Source organism: Cyprinodon tularosa, unplaced genomic scaffold (genome assembly GCF_016077235.1).
Source record: "Cyprinodon tularosa strain WSP-4 unplaced genomic scaffold, ASM1607723v1 ctg188, whole genome shotgun sequence".
NCBI lineage: Eukaryota > Metazoa > Chordata > Actinopteri > Cyprinodontiformes > Cyprinodontidae > Cyprinodon > Cyprinodon tularosa.
In genome coordinates this window covers 262,003-279,437 of record NW_024038663.1, presented here as the reverse complement: position 1 = coordinate 279,437, position 17,435 = coordinate 262,003, and the positions used below count along the sequence as shown (strand labels likewise).

At 36.6% G+C, this 17,435-nt stretch overlaps 1 protein-coding gene across 5 annotated transcripts in view; it reads left to right on the top strand.

Annotated features, from left to right (window-relative positions):
* nectin1b (nectin cell adhesion molecule 1b) overlaps window positions 1-17,435 on the top strand; it is a 263,397-nt gene that overhangs the window by 142,360 nt on the left and 103,602 nt on the right. The window lies entirely within an intron of this gene.

Genomic DNA, 17,435 nt, shown 5'->3' with positions numbered 1-17,435 from the left:
ATCCATTTCACATCACTGCTAATAAAACGAGGAGAAATGGGCTTGTGCATGCATCTCACATGCGTTTAATAGGTGTTTCCTCTTGGCAGCAGGTACAGGGTTGTGCATATGCATTTTTTTTTAAGTGGAGAAGGTGGTTCTTTTCAAAAATTCACAAAAATCCTCCACTAAAATCAACTAAAAAAATCTAAAATGACCAACACATTAACTACTGAGGATATGCTTGAAGAATTGAGTCTGTCAAAACATCTGAGCAAAGCTACTTCTACAGTAAAGTCATCTACCTTTTGGAAATAAAAATGCAATAATATGTCTAAAAAGCAGCATTTGTCTTTTTAAAATGCTTTGCTGTATGTAGATAGCCTGATATGAACTTTGTTTAAAAAAACAAATACTAAGAATAAAAAGTACAGAAAAGAAGAGATCCATAAAAACAAAATGACTAAAAAGTACAAAGGTCGGTCTACTGTCAGGTGACAATGTAACTCTTGCATTTGCAATGGTTCCATTCATGGCTTCAGAACAATGACAAAAAACTTCAATTAAATTGGTGGGTTGTTGAATTTGACATGGCAGCAGTTGCATTTTTACATTGCGGCGATTCAGTTAAGCTGTGCATTGTGTAGCCTGGAATACATTCTGCAATAACCTCATGTCATTGTTACTGAGATTTAAGAGGAAAGAGAGACCAATAGGAAGAAGAATTGTAAGAGAGACAATAGAGGAGAAAAAGCGGTGCTTTCTGATTGAGGTATTTGATCCAGGTTGTGTTGCAGTTTAATCATTCTGCCGTGGGAAACCAGTGGTGTTGAGGTTGTTTCATAAAGAAGAGGTGGTAGTGCAGGTCCTTTCTCCAGGACCTAATTCAATTGAAGAATAAATGAGTTCTGTTTGTAATTTGGAGATAACCTGTGCAATGGCTGAGCTTAAAGGGAGATAAGAGTCGACACAGAAGCGAAGACAAGAAAACGAGACAATTTTTCACCCTGCCAATGTTGAATCAAACTTTTCCCACTCTGCCTCAAACTTTAATTAAATCACATACCTGCATGCACATTGTGCACAAAGGTATACACAATCAAGCTCACTCAGTCTTACATCCAGCAGATAATCCAGGAGGAGCAGTCAAGTTATTTGGGAGAGATCAGTAGACAGTGAGTGGTAAAGCTAATTGGAACATACTGTAGCTTCTCCATCTACACTTTGTTGTTGGGATTAATCTGCAAGGTGCACTCAGAAAGTCAGCTCTCCCTTCAGTTGTATAACTGATAGATGGAGTGGAGAGTTTTAAAGGATAACCCCCCCCCACACACACGCACACACACACACACACACACACACACACACACACACACCTTAAAAAAAGCAGAAAAACTATGTTTTCTCCTTCAGCTATATGAAGATTTCATGATTAAATTTCAAAAGAAAACGTAGATATTTGAGATATTAATGGCAAATACCCCATAATTGTAGAATTATTTACACTCAGAATTTGTAATATGCATTCTATGAATGGATATTAGAAAAATTATATCTTAAAGTTTATTCTTCATTGCATTCCTTAAAATTCCTTTGTATCCCATTTATGTCACAAAACATTATCTCTTCATTTGAGTTTAAAATTTTCTGTTTTTTTTATTTTTTAACTTTACTAGTGCTTTGATTGGGTTATGAGTTCTATCGTAGGTAAAGTTTTAAAAGACATGAAGATTCTAGTTTTCTGTAAAATAGCCCTCTAATACAGCAGCTAGCACTTTTCCTCTGACAGATTTTAAAAAAATTTTCAGGCATACCAGGTGATGAATGCCACCACATCTGCAAAACCCATAAAAGTGTTGCATTCACAAAAGAAAAACTTCTCCTGGAACACATTTCTTTAGAAAAATTATGATTTTTTTTTTTTTTTGTAATGTTTTCTATGAAAGAGGTTTTGCATATAAAAACTACAAAGTAATATGTAATATCTGATTTCCTCAGATCACAGAAGATTAAAATGATCAGAACTGACAACAGTGAAGACACAACAGCAGAGTCAGGAAAATAATTTTGGTTTTGCCTAAGCTTTAAATGTCTCTTACATGGATTTTTCCAGCCAATAAAGCAGTGGAGCTTTCAGGCTCTGGGGCATAATAAACCTACTATCAACTTCACAAATAAACTGCCGCCAAAAGCCCGTACTCAGTCATATCACTTTGACTGAGTGTCGATATGAAAAATGTAATTTGGCACAAGCATGTCACAATGTGATAAATTGTATTGGTTTTTAATTGTTGCACTTTTTTGGAGTATCATTGCATGTTTTAGCCTGTAAATAAGACATTTGAGTTGGCGTAAATTTAAGGAAAAGGCAGAGATGGATTATCATACTGTAAAAACTGCTTTTCTTGGTGTTTGATTAAAACTATTTATAGTGCCATTACTATTCTAAAAACAAATCTGAAACCTCCCAAGCTCAAACTAAATATTCATCTGGAATGAATGGATCATGTGTGCATCTGTTTTTTAGAAAACTAGCTGCCCACCCGGATCTTTGCCTCCAATCCTCCTTGAAATTACACTGTTAGAGCTCCACTGGAACTGAACAAAGAAACATTTGGTTGTAAACTGGGCTGAGAACGACCACATGGAAATATTTTTGCAGATGGGGCCTTTTTTGCAAGTTTTCTCCAGATCAGTTACCCACAGATTCTCACATAATAAGTCAAAGAGCCACTTAGAAGTTGTGTTCATCATGTTCTCTCTCTGAATTATGTAATGCTTAGTGGCGGCACTTTGATCTGTAATTAATTTAGTTTGAGGTCTTATGAACTCACAGCACACAATCGCTTCTTTTTCCTAGAGATTGTTGATTGCTCTGGATAATTAGGTATCTGAATAAAGAAGTCTTTTTTTTCTGGGCACAGATGTAATCTAATGGGTTCTGATCTGTTTCACCAGCTGTCAACCAAATCAAAGTTTGGATAGACCAAGCCACTAATTTGGATCCCCAGAACAACATTGGGCCCCCTGATAAACCTCAAAGTGTTCCATCAATTAATATCAAAGCCCTATAATAATATTCAAGTTTATCAAGAAAAAAACCCATTGTATAATCAAGTAAAACTACACTGTGTAACTATTGCAAGGATTTACTCACAGACATCTGATATACATAAGCATGTTATTTGTTATCATATATGAACCAAAAGTCTCAATCTTTATGTGTGCGTTACCTTAGAAATAGGTATTTATATTTACATAGGAGCAGGTCTTGCATTTATAGAGGGAGACATCTTTACTCTACGGCAGTAAAGAGCTCACTGTATCAATCGCTATTACGCTTGGATGTGACTGCTGCAAGATCAAAAGAAAACTTTATTTCATGTAACCCCAGGCTTAAGAAAAACATGTTGAATCTGGATTATTTATATCATACAGATCATATAGGTATACACCAAAATAATTTTGTTAACGAATCCCTTGGTTACACATATACTTACACAATCATTGTAATAAATCTTTCACCTCTACATTGACTTAGGACTTAACCATTTGCATTGATGAATGGATTAGTGTTCTCAGTTTATTATCTTATCAAGGAATGACATTAGTGTCAAGTCTGACAGAGTAATGGATAATCTAAATGTAACACAATAATTGCAGTTGTAAATAAATCTAGATAATTATTTGCCAACTTCCTACTTTTTCTAAATACAAAATTTACACTTTCTGTTTTCTGAATTATTTGGTTCAATGCAGCCGCAAATTACTGTAAAAGAACATATATAAAACCCTATTTGTGCAATTTCACTCTATGACCATTATGTACTGTGAAGAGTTTTAGGAATTAATTTTAGATCATATTAGTTACCATAGCAAAAAATTTGAATGACCAATTTTGCAGAACTTGGAAAATGTGACTGGTGGTATATAGGCCCACAAAACACATACAATCTTATGGTCACCACCTCTCAATTTCAGTTTTATCAAAATTTGTTTTCATGTTCTCATTATACACATATGGGATTTCTCCAAGTACCCAGGCTTCTTGTCAAAGCCCAAAAAACGTGGCTTTTTGCAACACTGGTCTCTCTAAACTGCCAGTAGGCATGAATGTGTGTGTGCAAGGTTGTTTGTGTCACTTGATTGATTGATATACTTAAATGATCTCACAGTGGAGACATTTACTTGAGCTGTCCAAGGCATACACCGCATCTCACCCATGAATGCATGAGATGGGCTCATTCCACTCCATTCATTCCTGCTAACCCTGCCAGGACAACCAGTTATAGACGATGGATGGATGGATGGATGGATGGATGGATGGATGGATGGATGGATGGATGGATGGATGGATGGATGGATGGATGGATGGATGGATGGATGGATGGATGGATGGATGGATGGATGGATGGATGGATGGATGGATAATAGCCTTGGAGGCTTCACAATGGATAACATTTTTGGAGGCTTTGCAGAATTTATGGAACTACTCTGCTGTCAAGTTAAGAATATGGCTGAATTCTTTCGCTTCAAATTTGGGGAAGAACCACAGAAGTTGATATTACTCAGAGAATAATAAAGAATGTTTTTACTGGGGCCATTCTGACATGTTTTGCTTGTTTCCCCCATCTATCTCTTTCTCTTACAGCAGGTTAGTGGTTTCCAAAAGCAACAAACTGAACTCAAAGAACCCAAATATGTAAATGTTTAAATCTGGTAGTTTCTCCAAATGTGTGCACATGCTTGTGCTTATTTTCTAAAGTTAGCATCTATGTCAACACAATACCTCCTCTCACCCCTGTAATGATCTTAAATTTCAGCTCAGCTTGAGGTAGGACGGCTTTCAACAAGGATTTTCATTGGACAACACTTTCCTTTTTTCCAAGATATTGCACAACCTTGATTTTGGGGCAGGGTCTTATTTTCTTAATCCTCCTCTATTCCTCCAACATGCTCTTTTCTCTCTGCTTTGAGTTTCCACTGCAGATCATTTTGATTGGCCGCAGCAGAGTCCTGAGATTCCCTTGCATTATTTGTGGTGGATGGACTGTTACTAGTTTCAGAAGCTCGATGAAAGCAGAAGCCTTTGAAACTCCCTTTCAGTCCGAGGAGTAGCAGCTTTGAGAGTAAAGCTGCACCCGACTTTGGTGAGCGGGTGATGGTATGCGTGCAGAATCACAATAATCAACCCTATTGCATGTTCTGTGGCAGATCTGAGGTCTGGTAACTTTTCCAAGGGAATTTCTTTCTGTATGTGGTGAAGAGGACACACCACCTCATTTTAACTTTAGAGCTTGTGGCAAACATCAGATGTCATCAGATGTCATCAGATGTTTTCACGTTTGTCAATTGTCATTTAAACAATCATGAAAACAGGGTGTCTCTTTCATCTTGAATAAAAGGGAATCTTAAATATCCAGTTGACATGAGTAAATTACCTTATTTGGCCGTCCTTCATGGCAGAAATCTCCTCTAATAACCCTCCTACTCATTGAGCCTTTAAGCCATAAAATCAAGGTTTGCGGTTATGGCTAATGTCTGTCTTAGTGGTCACTCTTTGCTGCCTCAGCACATTTCTAAATGCCTAGAACTGGCTCTGCTCCATAGTTATAACCTGTCAGAATCAGTTCTATTGCTTTTATTATTTTTTTATAGAAATATCAGCTTGTGATGGAGCTGATATACTACTGGAGTACTGCAAACTATGTTGTTCAAGTTTGATTTATTTTCTTTTTATTTCCAAAAGTTTTATTTTTGATCTGTTATTCTCTGCATCTCCCTCTCTGTGAAAACATTGAATCTAGAATGAAGACATTTCATCAGTCTATTGATTACCCCTTCCATTAACAGTGCCACATCATGTTTTCACAGAAGTGTCTCGCCTTGAATATCAAGTCCTGTGGAAACAGCCTGCTGTGGCATCCTTGTAGGAACCAGGCTTTGCATAAACCCAAATTAACAACACATTTTTGCCAGTTTGTGGGAGGAGTATTCCCATTAAGCAGCAGAAATACTACATGTGCTGCAATAAATGTTCTTGCTTAATTTTTTGTTGTAAGTAAGTTTTACATGTATTTTAAAAATACACTTGTGTTGTCTGCACCTCTAGCTGTGACTGTTAAGAGTGAATTGCTGAACCTTCCCCAACTTTTATTTCCAATTTCTGTGTAAATAGACTGCCTTCTTCCTGAAGACAAATTCATATTTATCAGTTGTGTTTTTTCTTTCTAAGATTATTAGACAGATTTCTAAACCTATACCTGCGCATTATTAACTGCTATCAATCTCAGTACATTTCTATGTGCAGCCGGAATTTCTGTGACTGTGATGAATCAGCGTGCCAGCAATGACAATAAAACTTGTAAACTAGCATTATATCTGCTGATACAGAGAGGTTTAGTCCTTTTAGTTCAGTTGTTTGGTCGTTTTAGAAAAGACGTCCAGTCATTTAATGTGTATCAGAGGAATGCCCCCATTGTAAACATAAAAACTCAGAATTATTATTTTTTTTTATTAAATCAATGGTTCCAACAAAGAAATTATACTTACAACTTGTGTACAGTGAGTACAAACATTTTAGTTTTATTTCAACTACCGGAAATTGATTTTATTGATGAGAGATCTATAATTACTCACTTTCAGAGCACAGCAGAGTAAAGAAGCATGAGCTCCAGTCAGGATTAAAATCAATCGAAATACGCTGCCATGCTATTTGCAAGAGGGTGCACGTGATACTGACAGCTCGCCATGGTGCTTAATTAATTTGGCTAATAATTGAGGACCTCTTGGGGGAACTCATTCTAAGCTAATTTATAGACAGATATCTGAAACCCACATACAAAAAAATCAAAAAATAAATGAGAAAGTAAAATCACAGAAAATGTAGCCAAGTGCTGGAAAAAAAGCACACAGCAAATTCTACAGCCTTGATGCAGACACTTAAGCATAATCAGAATGGAGGCACATAAAAAGTGACATACCTTAAAATGTCACAAAAAACATTTCTTTATTTATTTTTGTAAAAGCTACATTTTCCTTCCGTTTAGAGAAACATGCATGGCGAAAAAAGAAAAAAGTTAAAAAGTAGCTGACTAGATTATAAAATGTAGAGAAAATGTTTATCATCTCCCCCACAAACAACTGTAAATAACTATTATTTAATTGATTTGATTCAAATATTTTTATTAATGTTTTGGAATTTTAGCACTACTTCACATTTCATAGAATCCTTAAAAATTCAAAATATAACATTACATAGGCAAGGCAAGGCAAATTTATTTGTATAGCACAATTTAGTACAAAGACAATGCAAAGTGCTTTGCAATATAAAAATATAGGAGAAAAAAAAACTGAATCAAAGCAAGTAGGAAATGCTGTTTAGTTCTGGTTCTAGGTATGCAGAGCAGGCTGGAGCCAGAAGACCTGAGTTGTCTGGAGGGTTGATTCACTGATAACAGGTCTGTGATGTATTTAGGTGCTAGGCCACTCAGAGATTTACAGACCAACAGAAGTATTTTAAATTGATTTTATTACATAGAGAAAATATAAAATTGTAGTTGAACTACCAATGTTACAATCTATTCGATTTAATTCAGTTTATTTATATAGAGCTAATACACAACATATCATCACAAGGGATTTTACAGAGACAATTCAACCAGATCATACAATCAGATTGTTTCAAAGTTTTCTATCTAAGTAAAACCAGTTGTTTGCATCGACTCATTGACTTGAATGTAATCCCTCATACCGAGAAGATGCTTGTAGCATCTGATACTGATATTGGACATGGCTCAAATATCAGCCAAAAAGCTGATAATGGATCATACTGGTCTGCATCTCTGTTACTAGCATGTGTATAGAAAAACTCTGCTTCTGTTTAAAGTTAATATGACCCATCAGTTAATAACACATGAGTCAGTTGTTCTCATACCTATTGATGTTTGGTAATGTTCTTCATTTGAATAATGTTACTAATCAAGCCTTTGCTAACATTCCACTCTACAAAAATATGTACGATTCATATTGATATAATATCTGGTCAATACTGGTCAGGGGGGTTGCTAGGCACAAAGCTTTACTGGGGCACTGGCCCCCTAGTGCATATGCCCCTCCTTCCATACATAAATACAGACAAGCACACTGCCCAACCCTGATACATTCCTACCAAAATTACCAGTTGAGATATTAATGAGTATAAGAGCATATTTGTTTTAACAAACATGAACATTTTCAACATTGCAGCTATAAAAAATAAGACATCAACAACTTTGACAAATAAAAAGTTTCCTTATACACATTCTGAAGTAATCATTAATTCCTAGGTTACAGAGTTTTAGTTCGGGGGAAATTTTAACTCATCCTGAGCTAAGTTTTCCTTTTATTTTTTGAGCATTAAAGTGTACCTCCTATTTATCATTTTTGCAAAGTGGTCAATCACTTGTGACTCAGCTTAGAAAGTTCTTCCTTTTCAACTGATAAAATAGCAAGATGATGGAGCCTGTCTTGTCCCATTGTGCACCTCAGCCAAGTGTGGAGCCTTCTCAACACACTGAATGACCTTTCACAACTCCAGCTGTTGACTGGGATTGTGAGGGAGATCTGGATGACCTGCGTTAGTGTTGGGAATATGATGTTATCAAGCAAGTTGAAAACACACTGCATATCCTTGATAACAAGGCTTTCTTTTTTAACCAGGAAAAGCTCAAACCATTTTGAATTAAATGAACGTTTTTTTACTCCAAATTTGTGCTGGGGATGGTAGGACAACTTCACTTGTCTAGGACCATCATGCTTTCCCCCTAAGTCACTAATGTCCCCTTCTTGTTTGTGGAAGCTGGTTGTTGCATCCTCATCACCTTCATGATCCTGTCTCTCCTGTCCTTCACCTGTCTCTTGCCTGTCAGTCTCGCCTCCTCCTCCCTTTCCTACTCCAGCACCTGCATTCTCATTCGCTACAGCAAACATAAAAAAAACGCAAATTTATAATTATGTAAATATCTATCATATTACTTATAACGTTCCTAATGTAACTGGTTACATTAAATCACTAATTCATTACGGGACCTTACCTCCCTCTCTCTCATCTTGTTTTACTGCTTCCCTGTCTCTGCTTCGTGTGAGGAATTTCCTGATATCCATCTACAAACCAATGCAGCAATTTTCAGTTATTAGCCTACAAATAAATCATGTGGTTTCACTGGGGAAATAATAAAATTGACAGGTAAGAAACATTACCAGAACTAAAAATGCGTTGTGGCCGCACAGTGTCCCATCCAACTCAGTAGAGAGCAGCGTGTTAATTTACCTGCAGTTCATGCAGTGACATGCGCTGACGTGGGGGCGCTAATACGTCCTCAATTTGGAGTTACCAACACACTTGCTGCGCATTTGAGTAGAAATATACGTCTCCTTCCGTTGGAAATATCTAAATTGATGCATCAAAAAAATGTAATACTGTTGCAAATATTCATGAGATTTATACTGGGGCACAGCTCATTTATACTGGGGCACATGCCCCAGTAAATGGGGTCTGGCGACGCCGATGATACTGGTATTGGTCTTTAGTCAAAGCTGCAATATTGCATAGGGAAAAAAAGTACTGTTGGGGCACCCTTAGTTTAAACTATGACTAATGTAAAATATAAACTAAAAAGAATCAACCAATAAGACATTATAGCTCCATCTAAACCAAATGTATAGGGTGTAGATCCTAAAAGTTGTGCTAAGCTACCAAAGACATTTTCTGGGGTATATTCCAAGATAATCAGATGTGGCTTAGGGCCATTTGGTACCAATGGAGCTTACTGTAGTTTTCTGCTGAAGCTTAACCTTTATCTCTCAGCAACAACAAGGGCACAAAACTTAACTAAGATATTGGTGGAAAAAATATATTTTTGTAAGGAGAGGCAACCAATTTCAAAATATCCAGAGTTACACTTTTTAATTTTAGCTATTAATTTATTATCCTCTTTCGTATATCATTTTTCATTTCAAGCAGTCAGTAATATTACTCAGAAAATTCTTGTGATTCTTATTAGTAGGAGCAGATGGTTTCATGCTTGAACTTATCTGACAGGCATTTTTAGGTCAATTTTATAAAAAAGGCCAAACAAACTTTTTAGCCAAACTAAATTCCACAATATCTTTTTTAATGTTTTGTGCCACCACAATTAGACCAATTATGTCTTATTGTGAATTTAGGGTTGATAAACACAGAATTATTTTCAAGCTGGTGCGTAAAGCCTCCCAACATATTTTGCACTGAGATAAACTTCTATACATATAGCAGAACACTTAAATTCTATAAATAGAATTGGGTTGAACTCTTTCCAGGGCAACATCATTAATGTGTCAGATTGCAAGGAGCCTGTGAATAATTTCAGGAATATGTTACAATTTATGTCATGTTCCGCCTTCAGAGCCTTTGTGAACTCTGGTAGAAGATGCTATTTTTGATTCTAAATTAAAGATCAAACTTCCATTGCAGCTACGGAAGACATCGTTACAAATATGTCCCCCATCACTTTCAAACCAAACAAGGGAAAGTATCAGCAAAAAGTTCTTGTTTTGATTTGTATTTTTGTTTGTCTTTCAAATCCAAACTTTGGTTATCCTATAGATGGTTATCTATGGTATGGCCATTTCTGTAGTGGTGTTTCAAAGAGCCTTTGTTTTGCTTAAACCTGTGGAAGAGCCCTGAGGCATGCTGTTGTTTGGAGTTGACATAAATCTTAGAAATACCGTATGTCATCTGACTGAAGTCAAAATAGCAAAGTGTATACATGAACAATATTCATTTACCTGTTTAAAATAGGTTTTTTTCTGATAGGCAGGATTATTATTAAGTTTATAATTGGTCATAATAAGTAATGTAACAAACTAGTAAGAAAGGCCGCTTCTGTCCAAGGCTGCACTCTGGACTCAGTGGAGGAAGTGGCTTAGAGGAGGGTGCTGTCCAAGCTTACATCCATCATGGACAACACCTTCTATCCTCTGCACCAGACTGTAGAGGAGTTGAGCAGCTCCTTAAGTGAAAGACTTTTACACACTGTTTGTAAAAAGGGAGTGTTATCGCAGTTCATTTATCCCTGCTGCAACCACACTCCACAATGCGACACTACAACGGCAATAACTTTTGGTACCCTGTGCAATAACTCTTTCTCTATATTTGGCACCCAGTGCAATAACTATATAAATCAATATTAATATCCGTCTATGTAAATACCCATGTAAAGAACCTGTGCAATAGCCCACTATAATAATCCTATTATATAAAAAAAAAAGCTGTCATTTTTGGACCCACCATATATATACTGTATATATCCCATGCACTTTTTCCTTGGGCACATTCTTCTTTTTGACTATTTGAGCTGGTGTAACAAGTAAATCTTTCCACTGTGAGATCAATAAAGTCAATTAATCAATGTAATATTTGGCAATATTAGCAGAAACAATGTCACACACTGCATACTAATGTTGACTATACAATTCCTTATGCTAACCTGCATGAATACAAAATGGGGCTTATTTTATAATATATATATATATATATATATATATATATATATATATATATATATATATATATATATATATATATATATATATATATATAGATGGACTAGAGCATATATATATATATATATATATATATATATATATATATATATATATATATATTGTTCCCAACTGTTTTAGCATCAGCTTTACTTTCTTATTCAACCCTATTTATACCTATAGAAATTAACTTAATTCAGATCCACCTAGATAGAGGTTACCTTTGTTTATCTCTGGCATAATTACTTGGAGCTGTTTTGTAAAGGCCTTAGGAGTGAGTCAGAGAAAATTAGTAAATAAACACATCATGAACATGCAGCATAAGTGCAAGTGGTTTCTTCATGTAACAGTAGGTTAAACATTTTGGTCTGCATTTAAAACTAAAACTGCTCTTTTCACTCAACACAACATACCTATGTTGATCCTTGGTGGTTGCTACATCATGCAATGAGAATGCTTTTCCTCAGCGTGGTCAGAGTTGATATAAACAAATATAAGACAATGCTGTAGGAAAACCTGTTAAAAGCTGTCAAACACTTGAGACCTAGGCAGAGGTTCAGCTTTCAACACAACACTGACCCTAAACTTTAAGCCAAAGCTATGATGTAATAGTTTAGATCAGAGCATGAAAACGTTTTTTTTTTTCCAGCTGGTGCATTCCATAATGAATACACTGAAGGTTGTTTTTTTACAATATGACAATAGGGAAAAAAACATTTCTTGCAAGGCACTACAGTAGGGGGTTCATCATCAAAATGAGATCCTGACTGTACACTGAAATACTGTGATACTGACAATGTCTCACTGCGGGCTGTGACCAATGTGATTCAGCATTTTATGTAAATCAATTTAGGTAATGTTTAATTATGAGGAGGATAATGATTTTGAGTAATGAAGTGGATTGTTTTATGTAGCTGTGCAGTTAATAACCTTAGCAAGCATTCATCTGCCCGCATTACATAGAGAATCAGTCTAATGTCAGCTTCATGAACCAGTATTCTCAATAACAGTGTGTTATAATCTGCATCCAGATGAGTCAATCCATTATTTTACATGATTAATATTTAATGTAATTAAACGTGAAAGCTAAAAAATATTGCAATATAAACTGCAATTTTTCTATTTTTAAAAGGTTTTGCTCTTTGGCTTTTGACTCACTAAGTACAAAAATACATATACATATTATTAGGGAGGAAGAAGGTTCCCTTGTATTTTCTCTTTTTTGTGATGTCATTAAATGGAAAACCCTTTCATTTAACTCCTACTCAAGTAAATTATTAGCAATTGTTAGGTAGAAACGACAGTTCTGACAATAAGAAAAAAAGTGTTGAGTAAGTATAAAACATATTTTCAGCAGCGGGCTGAAGAGTTTAAAACATGTGCTGTCAAATCCTGAGATGTGCAATTGTTTATCAGGGATTAATAATAATTACCAAAGACAGCATACATAGTGAACTGTTGGACCATTGGCAGTGTGTATTTCAGATCAAATGCTCAGTCCTTTAGTAGTTACTGAAATATATTTACAATTCTGGAGATGAAAAACGCTCTTAGTGGCAAGGGCAGTTAAATAAAATGGCCAGTGGGATCTTTTTTTACAGACTTCTCAGACAAAGTATTTGGGAAATTGAAAGCCTCCTCTTGAACACATCCAGACGGACTGAGTGTGTTGCTCTGTCAGCTTTTAACCAGGCAAAGGAAATTACAGCAGTGACCTCCTGGTGCTTGCAGGAGAAGGACAGAGATACTTTTACCTATAGAGGAAAGAAGGCAGGGATAAGGTGTGTAATAATGCTGCAGATCCTCTAGTTTGGATCAGCAAGCAGCCTCTAAATTAAAATTCAGCGCATACAGGAGCTCAGCTGGGGGATGAAAGGGCCGGGGAGCGTGAGAGTGCCTGCTAAAGCAAACTGGAAGCTGCATTATCAACTATACAGCTCTTTTTAGTAATCCCAAAAAGCATTTTCAAATAAGCGTTGGTAAATATCTATATAGCTCATGTGAGGAGTTAATCATTGTTTTAAGTGGGATTTATTTTAGAAATATTTTGAGAGGTAAGAATCTGGTTTGGGTATTACATACACTATATGTAAATATATATACCAAATATTTTCAAATTCTATTCATACTCTTACATAACCATAAGCCAAAAAATAATACATAAATAACATCTGTAAGCACTAAAAACCCTTCGAGTTTAGGTTGACCTTTTCTGCTTTTTGCTTATCTAACATGACTCCAAAAACAAAAAAACATTAAAAATCTCTATTTCTGTAGATAGAATATAGTTTCTATCAGTGGTGTACTGCATTTAACAGAATCTATGTCCTGCAAACCAGTGAGTTACAGTAAATCTGTTTTCTTTTTACATATATTTGTAAACCATGAGGTAATAGCTCATGACAGCGTCAGCATTACTACCACAGATTGGCCTGATGTATAACGGAGTCACAACATGTTTACACAGGAATGGAAGTGCCATTTGTAAACCATAGGTTCACAAATATGGCACAGATTTGACTGTAAACATTGAAATGGTTATCTTGATTATGCCACTGTGCAAAGCTTTAAAGCAAATAAGAATTTTAGCATCATAATTAGCATTAATTACTAATGGGGGTTAAGTATTCAATGTATTTTTACTTTAATTTGTTTCTTACTTCAAAAATAAGGTATGATACCTATTGGCTACATAGATACAGGATGTTAAGCTTAAAGCAGTAACCTTTGTATGTGGGGTTCTTAATATTACAGTAGCTCACATTTTCCTCGACAGAGAACTTAAAATTCTAACTGCAACTGAACCTTGTGGTCTTATTATGTCCCCAGAGATTAGTAACAAAACCCAAGAACAAATCAAATCTATTTATATTTACTAAACCAGCTGCCTGCTCAACAATGTGTAATATTTGATATATGTTTATTACTACTTTCTAATTTAATAATTAAGAGCTTGTACAATTGAGTAGGGGTGCTCAATAAATGCACACCTCTAAAAAGCAACTGTACCCTATTAAAAAAGCTACAGGTGTTCTGAAGTTAATAAATGAAAACATTTTATTTCCTGTTGCAATGTTACAGTTTATTCCCCCATTAGGAGGCAGAGGTCCACCCTTTCCAATCATCCTTTAATTAGAGCTGTTGTTATTTGAGCCGTCACAGGAGGTAATAGCTCATGACAGCGTCAGCATCAGCTTGGCATCCTCCAATCTCATATTCACTGATGGCTTTGGTGCTCGCTTGTCGTCCATTCATCTGCCTCGCTGGATGCGGCGGTGAAACAGCCATCAGCATACAAGCAAGCTAAATGTTTTTTCCTAAATCATTGAAGGCTGATTACTACCACAGATTGGCCTGATGTATAACGGAGTCACAACATGTTTACACAGGAATGGAAGTGCCATAAAGAGGAGCAGAATGCCTCAGCAGACACTTATTCAGCCATGACAGCAGCATCCTTCCATTACTCTTCTTGCTCTGAGTGTCAATTTGGAAATCTGAAGTCAAAATACAAGTATAATGTGGAGTAAAATAAAAATTGCTATGAGGTCATGTAGCTTAAATTTTTGTCAGACGGCTCAGCAGGCGCACAATGGTTGAGTTTATAAAGAGTCGGCTTCCATCTTAGTTCACATCTGTTGACAATTTGTACTTAATGAAGTGCTGCCCTCTGTGGGGGGATTTTGAGCACTCGCTCAGCCACATCAGCCTCTGCCCCCTTTGTCCAGTTTAACTGAGGTGTTGAAGCAATAGACCATCAGTGTGAATTCAGGTGAACCATGTGGAAAACTGTATCAAAATCAAAGATGATACAAAGATCTACAGCTCTCAGATGGGACAGCTTTAACAATGTTTAACTTTAACGAGATTACCAGCTCAGCATGTGAGAGGAAGAGTAGACAAAGCAGCATGCCCCCTTGGAGTTGCCAGCGTGGAATACAGATTTATGAACCCCATTAAACTAAATTTCTTCCTCTTTATAAAGCCTGCTTATTTTACCCAAAGTGGAAAAACTTCCTGCTAAATTACTAACAGCTTGGGCATTTGCTTCTACATTAGGTAGCTGCAAAACTCATGAGCTGAGATATAAAAGCAATTTGACTCTTATACTTTGGTGATTTGGCAACCAGTGTGTCGTCTTTGGAACAGGTGGTTGCCTCACACTTGCTTTGTCAGTATGAAGCTGGCATAGGTTAGAAGCCAGACTGTCAATCTGTCCACTTGAAAAGTCCCCAGTGTCGCTGGAAAAATTTCTGCTCCCTGTGGAGGACATGGCAATTACAATTTTTGATTGGATCGGTGAAAACGCCACGAGCCAAAGCACATTCCTGGAATATGATCAGACTTATGCCTGGAACATTTTAACAAAACACCACCCCACAAATGTTCTCTTGATACCATCAGTGCAATGCCTCAGAAATAATACAGCATCTTTTTACTGTCTTTTATTGTATTGCCTGGGGTACTTTACGTCTAATGACATCATTAGGCTGTGAATTGTCTTTACCGAGCCAGTGCTTGATGAAGCTCACTAGGGCACAGCAGGTATGTGGCAATGATATCTGAAAAGAAACCTGCTTCTATTTAAGCCTTGCAATACTGGGTTCTGTGACAAATTGGGCTTGGAGCAGCCATGGTCCTCTCCAGCTGGAAAGAACCCAACCTTTGACCTCCTACCTGAACTCCTCCTGCTTTGGAATGTGTGACTAACATGTTCTATGGGAGGCTGGTAGGCAAAGAACGCAGACTTGTTTTATCTGCATCTGCTACTTTGCTTGTGATTTAACATATGAACAGCCATGACAATAAATCTCTGCTTCAGACTTCATGTGGTGCACTTTTACCTAAAAAAGGCCCATAACTAAGATTTAAATCATGTCCAAGGCCTCATGATCAGTCCCTTCATTCTGATTGGACTCTAAAGGCAGCCCAATCTGCAAGAGACAAGAGGTAATTTTTATATACGGTACAAAAAAAACATAAAGCATGTATAGTATATGGTGTAAGTGTTTATACCCCTGGATATGAAGTGAGGTAAAGAAAAAGTACATATGGTTCATTACAAAAATTCATTTATAAATCTGGGGCAGTGTAATGCATTAGCTGTTTTCGTCTCTGAGCTCTAGAGAACATCAGTGAGCAAACAGCAAAAGAAAAAAGGCTACTTTCACACTGCAGGTCTACATGGTCAATTTAAATTTTTTCAGATCCGATTTTTTTATGAGGCTGTTCACTTGACTTTGAACCTGAATCGGCCCGCATTCGCAAAGAAACAATAACAACTCACATCAAACCATGCTCAGAGCAGAAGTGACCCACGCACACAGAAGAGCAATAGCAAGACATTTTAGACAGGCCTTTAAAGAGGGAGGCCTCAGGCAGCAACATGTCTGGAGAAATGTTTTGGTGCAGCGCATTAGTCATCTGACTGGTTACGGTACTAAGTTTCTTTTGGATCGTTGTTTCCACCCTAAATGCTTAACTAATTTCAAAATGTTGTTGTCCCTCTACTGTTCACCTCTGTCTTGACTGTTCTCCATATTGGTTCTGTTATAATTGTTTTTTCTCCACATGTCAGTACGGAGGAAAATCATTGTCATACTAGCTCCGATATGAGTCACTTGGTTGTTCAGACCGAAGTCACATTCCAAGTGAACAGACTTTTATCGGATCTAAAACAACACACAAATGGCTACGTAAAAAAGTGGCCCAAGTTTTTTTGCCCTGAAGTGACTCAGGTGAGATTATATAACAACTTTGTTGACAGGCCAAGACAAGTCACAGGGCATCTGGCTTTTTTAAATCCAACCAGGGCCACATTTGTATGTGGTTTTATATCTAACACAAGTCCAAACTTTTGGAATCTGACTACAGTCTAACCAGCCAAGTGACCA